Source organism: Nomascus leucogenys, chromosome 2 (genome assembly GCF_006542625.1).
Source record: "Nomascus leucogenys isolate Asia chromosome 2, Asia_NLE_v1, whole genome shotgun sequence".
In the NCBI taxonomy this organism is placed as follows: Eukaryota; Metazoa; Chordata; class Mammalia; order Primates; family Hylobatidae; genus Nomascus; species Nomascus leucogenys.
Window position 1 is genome coordinate 107979277 of NC_044382.1, and position 13428 is coordinate 107992704.

General features: G+C 33.9%; 1 pseudogene; it reads right to left on the reverse strand.

Annotated features, from left to right (window-relative positions):
- The window catches only part of LOC115837223, a 178053-nt pseudogene that overhangs the window by 157399 nt on the left and 7226 nt on the right, over positions 1-13428 (reverse strand).

Sequence of the window (13428 nt, forward strand, 5' to 3'; positions counted from 1 at the left end):
GGGTCTTATGAGTGCTCAGATTCCTAAGCAAAATCTAAATTTAGTCATTTAGTTTGACCACTTTAAGTAAAAAGTAAGCATGGGCTAAATTTGGGGAGTTACGTAGCACTGAAGAGTTTGTGAAAGAGTAAGGAATGGAACCCATTCTCTTAGATGTAGTCTATTTTACTTCCATTGCAGTATGCTGGATTTGGAATATGCATTCATTCTCTTTACAAATATTTCTTCCATATCTATAGTGTAAAGGCCCTTGGGAATACAGTGGTAAACGGTCAGAATATAGTATGCACCCTCATAGATAATAAATCCTAGTGGGAAATTATGATGTTTGATGTATTTTACATTTTCTACCTTCTGTCTCTCAATATTACATAGTATTTATTTTATATTATTTGATTATGTAAAAATGGTACATTCTTTTTGAATGATTCAATCTTTATAGAACAGTTTATGCTAGTATCTCTTGCATAGTTACTGTGATGAACATCCTCCCAGATATCTTCTGTATCTGTGGGCACATCTTTCCATAAATACAATCATACTATTTGTCAACATTTTTCTCTTCATGAAGTTACTTTTTAAAGACATTGCTTATGATATATTTAGCCTGGATATTTTACATCAAAATCTCCCTGCACCATTGTTTCCTAATAATTCTATATCCTGATCCCCTAAAATTTCATTAGAATTTGATGAATGGCAGGTTAAAATGGAAATATTAAAAACTTATAAATATGAAATATTTATATTTTATATAAACTTATAAAATATTAAAAACACATAAAACTTATGGTGCCTTCTTTGTGGAAGGGTGGAGATAAATCATATAGTGATCTCAGATAAGTGGACCAGGCAGGTAGCAGCAAGGAAATTAATGAAGACAGCTGGATACGAATGTATTAGTGTGCTTGTCTGCCACAACAAAATTGTGGGTGGCTTAAACAACAGACATTTTAAACAAGAGGCATAGTTGGGTCGGTTAAACAATAGGCATATTCGGGTAGCTTACACAATAGACATTTATTTTCTCATAGTTCTGGAGGCCAGAAGCTCAAGATCAAAGTGTTGGCAGAGTTGGTTTCTGATGAGGCCTCTCTTGGCTTGCAGACATCCAGCCACCTTCTTGCTAAGTCCCTACAAGGCCTTTCCTCTATGTTTTGCAGACAAAGAGAGATCTCTGGTATCTCTCACCCTTCTTATAAGGACACCAGTGCAATAAGATTAGGGCCCCACTCTCATGACCTCATTTTATCTTTACCTTCTTAAAGACTCCATCTATAAACATAATTATATTGGGGGTTAGGTATTCAACATACGAATTTGAAGACACAATTCAGTCCGTAACAATAAGTAAGAACAGACCTGCAAGCATCTCTCTTCCAACATCAGTGAAAGGGTTGTAGAAGGAATTGGGGAAACTGTTTTGAAGCCATGCCCTAAGTAAGGGGCATAACCACTGCTAAACTCCATTTGATTGTTGACAAGCAGAAATGCCAACTTTTTTCATTTTTATGTAAAATCACTGGCTTTTTACAAGTTTGGCAAATAATTCTAAATTGTTGCAAATAATTATGTAGGCCAAAGAAAGCTGTCTGTAGATCATACTTGGCCCTCAGGCTGTCAAATTATGATTGCTGGTGGTGTCAAAAGAGCATATTTTTAGCACCATATAGAGCTGGATTCAAATATTGGTCCAGCCACTTACTCATCATATAATGTAGCAAATGTTCACTCCCAAACCCCACCCCCTTATACCTTAGATTCTCAATCTCCAAAATGAGAATAATAAAAAATCTAATGACCAATATAATATTTAAATTACATTAAACTATTAAAGTACCTGGGACATGGTATTACATATCCCCAAACACTGAGGTGCCTTGAATTCACTGAAAGGAATTTTCTAATAGACGGAACAATTTAGGGATTAATAGGAAGAGAGTTGCTTCTCTTCCCTTTTCTGAAACATATAGCTATGTAAATATATGAAAAGAAGTCATCCTCTCTTACTGCCTGTTGTTATCTTGTGTAGTTTTACACCTCTGCCCTTGGAAGTTAAGCAGGAAATAGCATTTCTTTTCCCTAATTCTGCATTAGCTTTGCTGTCTTGTACTCAAAAGACATAACAAACCAGTAATGGCAGTTGCCGATTGTTTTTTGTCTCCAGGAAAGTAATTCCTTTCTTAAGTAGGCCAAGTAGAAAAGAATAATCTTACAAAAGTCTTATCCTAGAAACCAAGCTGCTTCCAGTCTTCAGAGCTAAAGGCGGAGATTCAAGCTTTGCAGGAATCCAAGGACCTTGACATTTGCTTTCCCCATCATCTTTCAAGGACATTTGAGTTTTAGTGAAGACTATGAATTTATTCTGTACATGAACAATTAAGAAGCTGCTCCTTGAGCATAGATCTTCAATTTGGTGAAAGTTCAATAACATTTGGATGAAAGCATCTATAATATTTTAATTCTTATGTGAAATTTGACACGCATATACTTGTAATAATTCAATAAGCTCTACTACTCACACTTACTGTAAATTTGAATTTCTGTTCCAAAATTATTGGGTACTAAGGAGTTAACATAGTTGATGTCATGGTTCTAGTGACCTTCTGTTTACAGTAAAACTAAGCCAGTTAGTTGTGAGAAGATAATTCAGAAACAATGTTTCAAAAGCAGAAAAATTCTGTGCACATTTTTTTTATCGGTAATACATTTCATTTGGTTAATGTAGTGTTAGTATAATTGTTGCTATTGTATTCAAAACAGAGATAATTTACATGAAAAAATGTGTTTATATTTTTGAAATATTGAAAAGTAAAAACTCATTAGATTAATAGAGGACTGCACACCCTTTTGAAATGGTAAATATTCTGATTTCAAAGTGTATGTTTAGAGACAGCAGTATAGTATTGGAAAATATTTAATATAATTCAAAATAGGCTTGAATATTTATAAAACACACGAGGTATATATTTAAAAAACAAATACATTCACTTACAAGTGGTATTATGCAGATGATAATATGTTAAGTTGTGTTTCTACATTATACATAAATAAAATGTTTCTTTAATAGGTAAATAGTTATTGATAACCTTACTTAACCTCTCCTCTTCAGGAAGTTAACTCATGAAATGGAAATATGCATTTTAAATAATTATAGTATACATTTATAAGATTTTCTATGACCAGGGAAAGGGGGCAGAAGCCTTAATTTTGTGTTTATTTTCTTTAAAGCTTCTTAGAGCTCAATCATTAGCTTGTAGTAGACTCTGTGGTGTGGCATTCAGCCATTATTCCAGAGCTAAGTCACCCATTCCTTTATCTTCCAGCAACGTTAATGGCTGAAGGCTCACAGCCAAGTCTCTCTTCAGGAATTGTCCTCAGCAGGAGGGAGCTGTCTCACACAAGATTATGCTTCCTTTAGAGCAGGGATGTCCAATCTTTTGGCTTTCCTGGGCCACATTGAAAGAATTGTCTTGGGCCACACATAAAATACACTAACACTAAGGATAGCTGATGAGCCAAAGAAAAATTGCAAAAAAAATCTCTCAATGTTTTAAGAAACTTTACAAATTTGTGTTGGGCTGCATTCAAAGCCATTCTGGGCCACATGCAGCCCGCAGGCTGTGGGTTGGACAGACAAGCTTGCTTTAGAGGATCAGCCTGTATCTAGTGATTGGTCCATTTTACTTTAATCAGGAGCATCTCTGAAAACCACCTCAGCTTCTGAGTTTGCTGTGGAATAAGCTGAGGCCTCCATGGCAATCAATCCGTTTCAGTTCAAGTTCTTCCTCTATACAATTCTACGTTTCTCACGCTCTCACAAGTGTTATTTTAACAGCACTTTCCAACAAACTCTCTGAACACAAATCTTCATCTCAGACTTTCCAGACTTCCTAGACTTCCATCCTAGTACAACAACTTGGAGAATTTCAAAGGCATTATTATGTTGAGCTAAAAACACCAATCTCAAATAGTTATATATGGCAATATTCCATTTCTATAACATACTGAAAATGACAGTTACAGAGATGGAAAACGGTTGGGTGGTTGATGAGGGTTAGGGATGGTGGGGGAAAGGTCGTTGGTGTGACAATCCAGAAGCAACTCAAGGGAGATCTTTGTGCTGAAAGAATAGTTTTGTTATCTTGTTTCCAGTATTGATTAGTCTATACATATGAAAAAAAAAATGGCATAGAACTATTCACAAGTATTGTACTAATGTCACTTTCCTGATTTTGAAATAGTTACTATAATTACGTAGGGTGTTGTTATTGGAGGAAATTGAGTGAAACTTACATACTTAGAACCTCTCTAGACTATATTTTTATTTATATCTATTTAAGAATAAAAGTTTTAAAAACCTCCAAACAATTGAATTTAGTGAGTGGATTAAAAAGTAGGGACTGGGTGCGGTGGCTCACGCCTGTAATCCCAGCACTTTGGGAGGCCGAGGTGGGTGGATCACAAGGTCAGGAGATCGAGACCATCCTGGCTAACACGGTGAAACCCCATCTCTACTAAAAGTACAAAAAAATTAGCCAGGCGAGGTGGCGGGCTCCTGTAGTCCCAGCTGCTCGGGAGGCTGAGGCAGGAGAATGGCGTGAACCCGGGAGGCGGAGCATGCAGTGAGCCAAGATCGCACCACTGCACTCCAGCCTGGGCGACAGAGCGAGACTCCGTCTCAAAAAAAAAAAAAAAAAAAAAAAAAAAGTAGGAGAGTAAGAGAACAACTATAGGACCAAGTCTAGAAAAAATGAAGTCTAAGGGAATAGTAAAACACATGAAACTTGTTTTATTTATTGTTTGCTGTTTTTATAGGTTGAAGGATACCAGTAGTCATCTTTCTCTTTACTAAAGATATAACTAAGGAAACGGAGTTTAAATTACAATTAAGAAGGTTTAGGCAAACAATTGGGAGACTTTCAGTGATAAAAGTTAATAATAGACTAAAAGTTTCAGTCCATATTAAAAGATTGTAATTTTTGTACCTAGTGATCTTATAAAATTAAAATTTCCAGGGGAGTTTGGAGACAGAAGACAGCGTAATTGGATAATAGATAATACTCTAATAGATCATGTATAATTATATTTTATGGTCCTCTAAAATTATCCAATCCAAGGGCATGTTATTTTCTGAAATGTAGCTGGTAAATCAACTGATAATTTTTCTACTACTTTTTTCCTTTTTCTTTTTTTCTCTTTATACCCTATGACTATATCTCCAGATTACCTTTTTTTTTCTTTTCTTCATTCATACCACAACATTTTTAAATTAAAAAAACCAAATATGGACTTTTTTATTGCAATGAATATTAAAATAATATCAATGGTGAAGAAAAAGATTTCATTGGTCACTCAGCTAATGTGATTATCAATATGCTATTAGAAACTTGTGCTAATTCATTGTTTAAGAACTAGTAGTCTACCAGAGATGTGACAGATGAGGATTATTTTTAATATTTGAGAAGTTCACAATGGTGACCCTGGAATCCAATAGGAAAAAAAATGGCAAAGGACATTAGCAACTCACAGCAGAGGAGCAACGAGTCAATTCTAAACATTCAAAAATGCAGACTTTCATTAGTAACAAAATAAATGCAAGCTAAAACACTGATGTGATAACATTTCTGTCTTGTCATATTAGCAAAGAGTCAAAGACCTTTTGTCTGTTTTAGCTGAGCCACTACCTCATAATTATGCAGAGTTCTGGAAAGGTCCAGACATCCGGAGCTCTTCTGAGAGTACAGGATTGATGGTTCACCCATCTGCCCAGTCTGCAATAACTTCTTGGGGAGATTCAGATTTAAGAATCGTGATAAGTTAGTGTTTTTGTCTATTTTATATTGCTATAAAATAATACCTAAGATTGGGTAATTTGTAAAGAAAAGAGGTTTATTTGGATCACAATTTTCCAGGCATGGTACTGGTATTTGCTTGGTTTCTGGCAAAGGTTTCCATCTGCATCAAAACATAATGGAGAAAGTCAAAGGGAAGTGGGCATATGTAAAGAGGGGCCAAATCTGAGGGGTGTCTTGGCTTTATAACAGTACACTTTGTGGAGAACCAACCCATTGCCCTGAGAACCAATCTATTCTTGGAAGAGCAAGAACTCACTACTATGATAATAGCACCAAGCCATTAAGGAAAGATCCATCCCCATGAGTCACACACTTCCCACTAGGATCCACTTCCCAACACCATCACACTAGGGTTTAAATTTCAACATAAGAAGTTTAATATTGGTGGGGACAAACAGGAAAAATCCAAATCATAGCAGTAAAGAAGGCTCTAATCGAGGTCAGTGCCAGGGAAAGGCAGAAGGGTAGAAAGAAAGAGAATAAAGAAATAAAGAGAGAGAAAAAAGAAGGAAGGAAGGAAGAAAAGGAGGGAAGACAAGGAAGGAAGGAAGAAAGGAAGGAAGGAAGGAACAAACGAAGGAAAGGAAGAACATGGGAGCAGTGGGTTTGCCCCTATCCTTGAGACAGGAGGGAGGGAAAGAGAGAGAAAAGTATGCAGAGGCCTATGTGACAGCTGATTGTGAAGATGGTCTTGATTTAGCCTTCTACTCCTGGCGTCTTTGTTTTTCTACCACTGCCATTCAAACATAACCTGGTCTTATAAGAAGAGTTTTATTTAAGCATGAAGGAAGGGTGGCTTATCTATTTCAGTTTATATTTCTTCCTCATCACTTGCCTTGTGAGTCTTTTGATCTCATCTTGAGAGTGTCACTTTTAAGGAAGCTGACAATGATGTAGAAATGGCTAGAAGATAGAAATGAAAGAATTTTTACCCAAAGGCTCTTTAACAATTTGACAAGGACTTTCTTTTCTAAGCAAATGCTTGGAACTGGAATATCTTAGCTGAAAACATTGCTACAAAAATAGATAAGATTTTAACTAAGCATCCACAGTAGCTACTGAAGCATGTGATTTATGCCAAACACTGTGTTTTAAATGTTGCATATAGTGGCCAGTTCTCTATTATACTTATGCAGACGCAGCAATAAGCTGTTCATAAGATAGACTCAAACACAATTGAACACCTTTTCTCCCTGGACCCAAGTAACCACAAGAGAATTGGTAGACTAGCAGGGATAAGCCTTCAGGTCTTGACTGAAAAGAGCATTAGTGATATGGCCAATAATTTGCCATTTGTGCCCTAATCTATTTACAGAAAGAGACATCCCAGTGACATTTTCTACACAGAGTTTTACAATGATCAGTGAATTATACAGGCCTTCAGTCTCGAATTAACCTAAGCTTTCAGTTTCAGTACTTCACACTACGTTCCCTGATTAAGAAGGTCACACACAAAAAGGTGTCCACATTACCTGAAAGCAGGAGATTAAATACAAAAAATATGATTTTCTGTTATATAGGCCATGCAAATGAAGTATTACAATTCAGTATATTGGAGGAAAACCCAATTGAGTGGGTGGCCTATAATCAGTCTTTGAGCAGTAACTATGAGAGACAAATTATTTCTGTGAGTGAAGAAATAGAAATCCTTTCATAAAAAATTATATAACTAATAAATGAATTCAGAAACGTTACAGGATATAAAATCAACACACAAAAATAAATTGCTTTGTTATGTGCAATGAACAATCTGAAAGGGAAATTAAGGAAGAATCTCATTTACAATAGCGTCAAAAACAATGAAATAATAAACTTAAGAATAAACTTAATCAAGGAGGTGAAAGACTTGAACATTGAAAACTATAAAATATCTACCCTCCCCCACCCCTCCCCTTACCAAAAAAAAAAGAAGGAAAGAAAACTATAAAATATTGCTGAATGAAATTAAAGACACAAATAAGTGACAAGGCATCCCACATTTATGGATTGGGAGGCAATATTATTTAAATGTCCATATTACTCAAAGCAAATCCAGTGTAATCCCTATCAAAATTCCAGTAGCATTACTTGCAGAAATAGAAAAATAGCACTATAATTAATATGGAATCTCAAAAGAAACACAGTATTCAAAACAATCTTGAAAAAGAATAAACTTGAGGGCCATACACATATTCCAGATTTCAAAACATATTACAAAGCTATAATAAACAAGTATTGTATATACTGTTATAGTATACTGGTATAGTAAGGTAGTGGCCTAAAGATAGATATATAGACCACTGGAATATAACAGATTCCAGAAATAAACCATTGCATAACTGGTCAAATAATCTCCAATAAGAATGTCAAGATCACACAATGGAAAAGGACAACCTCTTAAACAAATATTTTTGAGAAAATTGGATATCCATATGCAAAGAAAACAATTGGACTCTCTTAAATATTCTTAAGAAAATTGGATATCCATATGCAGAAGAAAAGGATTGGATTCTTACTTTACATCATACAGAAAAGTTACCACAAAATAGATTAAGATCATATTTAAGACGTAAAACTATAAAACATCTAGAATAAAATAGGGGAAAAGATTTATGACATTGAATTTGGCAATTATTTATTTGATACTACATTCAAAGCATAGGCAATAAAAATAGGCAAACAGGATTAAATCAAACTTAGAAAATATACTAATAGCAAAGGAAACAATCAACAGAGTGAAAACCTACAGAATGGGAGAGAATATTTGCAAATCATGTATCTAATAAGGAGTCACTATGCAGAATATATAAAGAACTCCTACAACTCAACAACAAAGAAATATAATCATACAAAATATACAAAGAACTCTTAAACCTCAATAATAAGAAAACAATCCAATTTAAAAATGAGCCAGAGACCTCAACAGACCCCTCACAAAAAAGATATACAGATGACAGATGAGCGTGTGATAAGTAGTTGCACATCACATGCTATCAGGGAAATGAAAATTAAAACAAGATACCACTACATATATATTAGATGACCAAAATCCAGGACACTGACCAAAGCAGGCAGGAGAAGATGAAAGCGCAGACTTGCTGAGTCCTCTGGCCATCATCTTTCTCCTGTGCTGGATGCTTCCTGCCCTCAAACATCAGACTCCAAGTTCTTCATATGGGAATTTCTGTACCTTCTGCTCAACTTTTTTGTGAACCTAAGTGTGCTCTAAATTATGTGTATATACATTTAATATAATATTTATTCAGCTCTACAAAAGAAAATCCTGACACATAATACAACACGAATGAACCTTGAGGACATTATGCTAAATGAAATAAACCAGTCATAGGATGTTAAGTACTGTATGCTTCTAGTTTTATGAGATATTTAAAGTAACCCAAGTAATAGATAGAGAAAGTAGAAGGGTGCTTGCCAGAGGCCAGGGAGAGAGAAAAATGTAGGTTTATTGTTCAATGAATAGAGTTTCAAATCGATAAGATGAAAAAGTTCTAGATATTTGTTGCATAAGATTGTGAATGTAGTTAATGCCACTGAACTGTACACTTATAAATGTCTAAGAGAGTTTTATGTTATTTTTCTTTTACCGTAATTGAATGATAACTATCTAAGAGCAAGAGACAAGTAGACACAAATTTAATTAGCCGATATTTTACTTTTTAAATTTCAAGGTTAATGCTTGAATATTAGTTTTACTGAGAATGTTTCAAAGTTATTCTGGAAGAAAGAAAAGGAATTGAAGAATGTAGAGAAGAATGGAGGGAAGGGAAAGTTTAAATAGGGTCTTCTTTTAAAGTATGTTCCAATTCAGTTCATGAGTCAAGAAAAATATTTGGATTAAAAATTTGGGAATTATTCACTTTGATATATTACCTTTTATAATAAGCAATTTATTGAAACAAATAACAGTAACCATAATTAATGAGATTTGAGAAGAAAAAAAATCATGGCAAAATATCTGGTACCAAGCATGTACATACAGACCTTGAAGAATAAGTATAAATTTACAGCTTATGTTCAGATGTTCTTTCCCATTTTAAGTCCAGAAAGGAATTTTCATGGCTAGTTCAAAGCTATTTCTAGCAGAAGGTTTTAATCAACCAACTGTAAAAATAAATAGCCAGCATAAAAATAGTTACAATTGATCTGAGTTGTGCTATTTACAGTACAGACCCTAAAATGTTCAGTTAATTAAAGTGCTTGCACACCCATTTATGTAAAGTACTTTGTATATATTATGTGCCTCTGAGTTTTTCCTTGGCATCCACTAAGAAATGGCTACTGTGTGGTAGGCATAGCTGGAAAGGGAGAATTGTAATGTGAGGGCAAATTCACCGGCAGCCTCACGCACTTTTCCAAAGGTGAACACCTTTCCTGCTCGGTCAAGGGATCAAAACAAAAATGTTGATCTAATAATATATTAAATTTATATTTATAACTTATCTGTCTATTTTAAATATTGTTATGGTTTTGTAAGTAAAGAGCATGATGTAAATTTGTTTCAAACCTCTAGAAAAAGTTAGATTGCCTTCACTGTGTTTCAACATCAGAAGGTGGTGTAATAAATTACTCATTCAACACTCATCACACTAATTATTTATCATAATACTAATTATTTCGTCTTAGGGTTTTACTGTGTTTGCTAGTTGAAACAACTGTTCCTCGTGTTGCTTTTTTCAAGAAAATTGTCTATTCATCTAAATTAACAAAGGTATTGAAAAACTGTTGCTAATAGTATCTTTAAAGTCTTTGCCATTTATGTACCAGTGTTCTCCTTTTCTCTGCCTTATTGGTTTATTTTCTCTGTTTTCTTTTATTGGTTTTGCTAGAAGTTCGTCTTTCATTTTAAGTTTTCCAAAATAATTAGTTTTGGTTGTAATTGTTAAAAATAATTTCTAAATTTTCTAATAAATTTTAAACCTTTTCATTCATCTTCATTATTCTTTCTTATATTTTTCTTATTATATAATTATTAGTTGCATTTTGCCGCCTTGAAATTCGTTTGTGGATGTCCTATCCCCAGTACTTCAAAATGTGACTATATTTGGAGACAGGGTCCTTAAAGAGGTCACAAAGATAAAGAGTAGAAGGGTGGTTACCAACCAAAGACTGGGAAGGTGGGAAGGGTAGTGGCAGGGGGAGTGAGCGGATCTGGGGATGGTTAATGGGTACAAAAAAATAAAATAAAAGAATGAATACCACCTAGTATTTTCTAGCACAGCAGAGTGACTATAGTAAAAAATAATTTGATTGTACGTTTTAAAATTACTAAAAGAGTATAACTGGATTATTTATAACACAAAGTATAAATGCTTGAGGTGATGGATACCCCAATTACCCTGATGTGACTACTACTCATTGCATATCTGTATCAAGATATCTTATGTAATCCATAAATATATACACCTACTATGTGTCTATATAATTTAAAAGTTAAAATAAAGTAATGGAATTAACAAAAGTTAAATGAGCTCATTAGGTTGGACCCTAATCCAATAAGACTGTGTCCTTGTGAGAAGAGATTAGAACACAGACATACATGGAGGAAAGACCATGTGAAGAAACAGGGAGAAGACTGCTATTCACAATTCCAGGAATGTGGCCTCAGAAGAAATCAACCCTGTGGACATCTTAATCTCACACTGCTAGCCTCCATAACTGTGAGAAAATAAATTTCTGTTGTTTAAGCTACCTATTTTTGATCCTTTGTTATAAGAAAGCCCTAGCAAACAAATACATTAATGCTTAACTGGGGAGGGGGTGGGTGGGTGGTTGGTGGGGAGAACATTCTGAGCAATGTGTTGTCAGGTAATTTTGTCATTGTGTGTTTACTTAGACACACCTAGATCGTATAGCCTACTATAAACCTAGGCTATAATTGCTCTTAGGCTATAAGCCTGTATAGAATGTGACTGTATTAAATACTGTAGGAAATTGCAACACAACAGTAAGTATTTATGTATCTAAACATATCTAAACATAGAAAAGGAAATATATTACATTATAACATTACCACCAGTATAAAATTTCTTGCCAGGAGAAATTTTTCAGCTCAATTATAATCTTAAGAGATCACCGTTCTATATGTGTTCCATCGTTGACCAAAATGTCATTGTGCAATGTATGATTACATATTTTAACTTGTTGATTAATGTTTATTGTACATCATGGGTTATAAGTAAATATATGATGAATTTCCATAAACAGAACACAATCATGTAACCAAATATGCTGACCAAGTAGTTGATCAGTACCAGCATCCCAGACGCCTGTCTTGTGTCCTATTCTAGGCTTAATGCTCTCTCCTCACCAGTCCTGACCAAGGATAAAGTTCAATCTAATTTTAACAACATAACCTAGTTTTGTCTATTTTTGACCTATTACCAATGAAAAAAATACACTATACCTTCTTTTGTGTGTTTTTAATTTGAGATTATGCTTGTTAGACTCATTTCATGTTGTTTTATGCAGTCATAGATTGCTCATTCTCATTTCTGTATAGTATACCATTGGGCAAATACATCATAAACTGTCTCTTCTATTGTATTTAAGTTTTGTCTGTTATGGATATGTTTATAATATGTACTCTAGTAGATGTCTTTTGATAAATATATGCACACGTTTCTCTTGAGTATAACTTAGAGTTGAATATTTGGGCCACAATATATACGTAAATTCAGTTTTAGTAGATTTTGCTAGACCATTTTTCAAATGGGTTCACCAATTTACATCCTACCAGCGATGCATGACTTGGTCAATATTCTCACCAACTCAGTATTTTTCATCCTTTCATGACTCTTTCTGGTGCATGTGTATAGTGGTCTTTTATGGAGCATTGTGTTTGCATTTCCCTGATAATTAGTGAAATTGAGCACATTGTTGTGTGTTATTGGGCACTTGAATATTCTCTTTTTTGAATTGCCTGTTGACATCTTTTGCACACTTTTCAAAAGAGTTTTCAGCCTTTTTCTTGGCCGATTTCTATTCTTTTTCTGGTCCTTAAAGGTCAGTTATGGTTGTTTATTTATTTTTAGTCTATCTTTATGCACTGTATTTCTCTTTCAAAATATTATATATTATACATTTTGTCTGGTAGTTTTGCTATAACATGTTCCATCTGTATCTGGAAGTATTTTTTAAAACTTTCTTTCTACCTCAAAGATAAGCAATCATCTCTCTGTACTTAGAAAATATAGGATCTAAATTCATAAGAATGTGATAATTATTTCCAAAAAGTTTTATAATATGTATTTGTTTATCTTAAGCCAATTTCATTTGATCAGAAATTTAAACAGAGAGTATGATGATAATATTTTTAGTATTTGCCTGAAAAGATTAAATTATGAATATATTTTCTGTGTACTAAAAATGATTTTATAGATTTTTATACACTTTTTATGTTAAAAAACACACAGTAAAATAATCAGTCATTACAAAATGGATCACTATGTATTTGTCTATTGTTCAAAACTATTATCTAATATACTGTCAATGAAAAATCTGTGTTAATTTCAACTAAATAGCATTGGCTTATATAGTTAACCCACTCATCCCATGGAATGAATGCTACTAA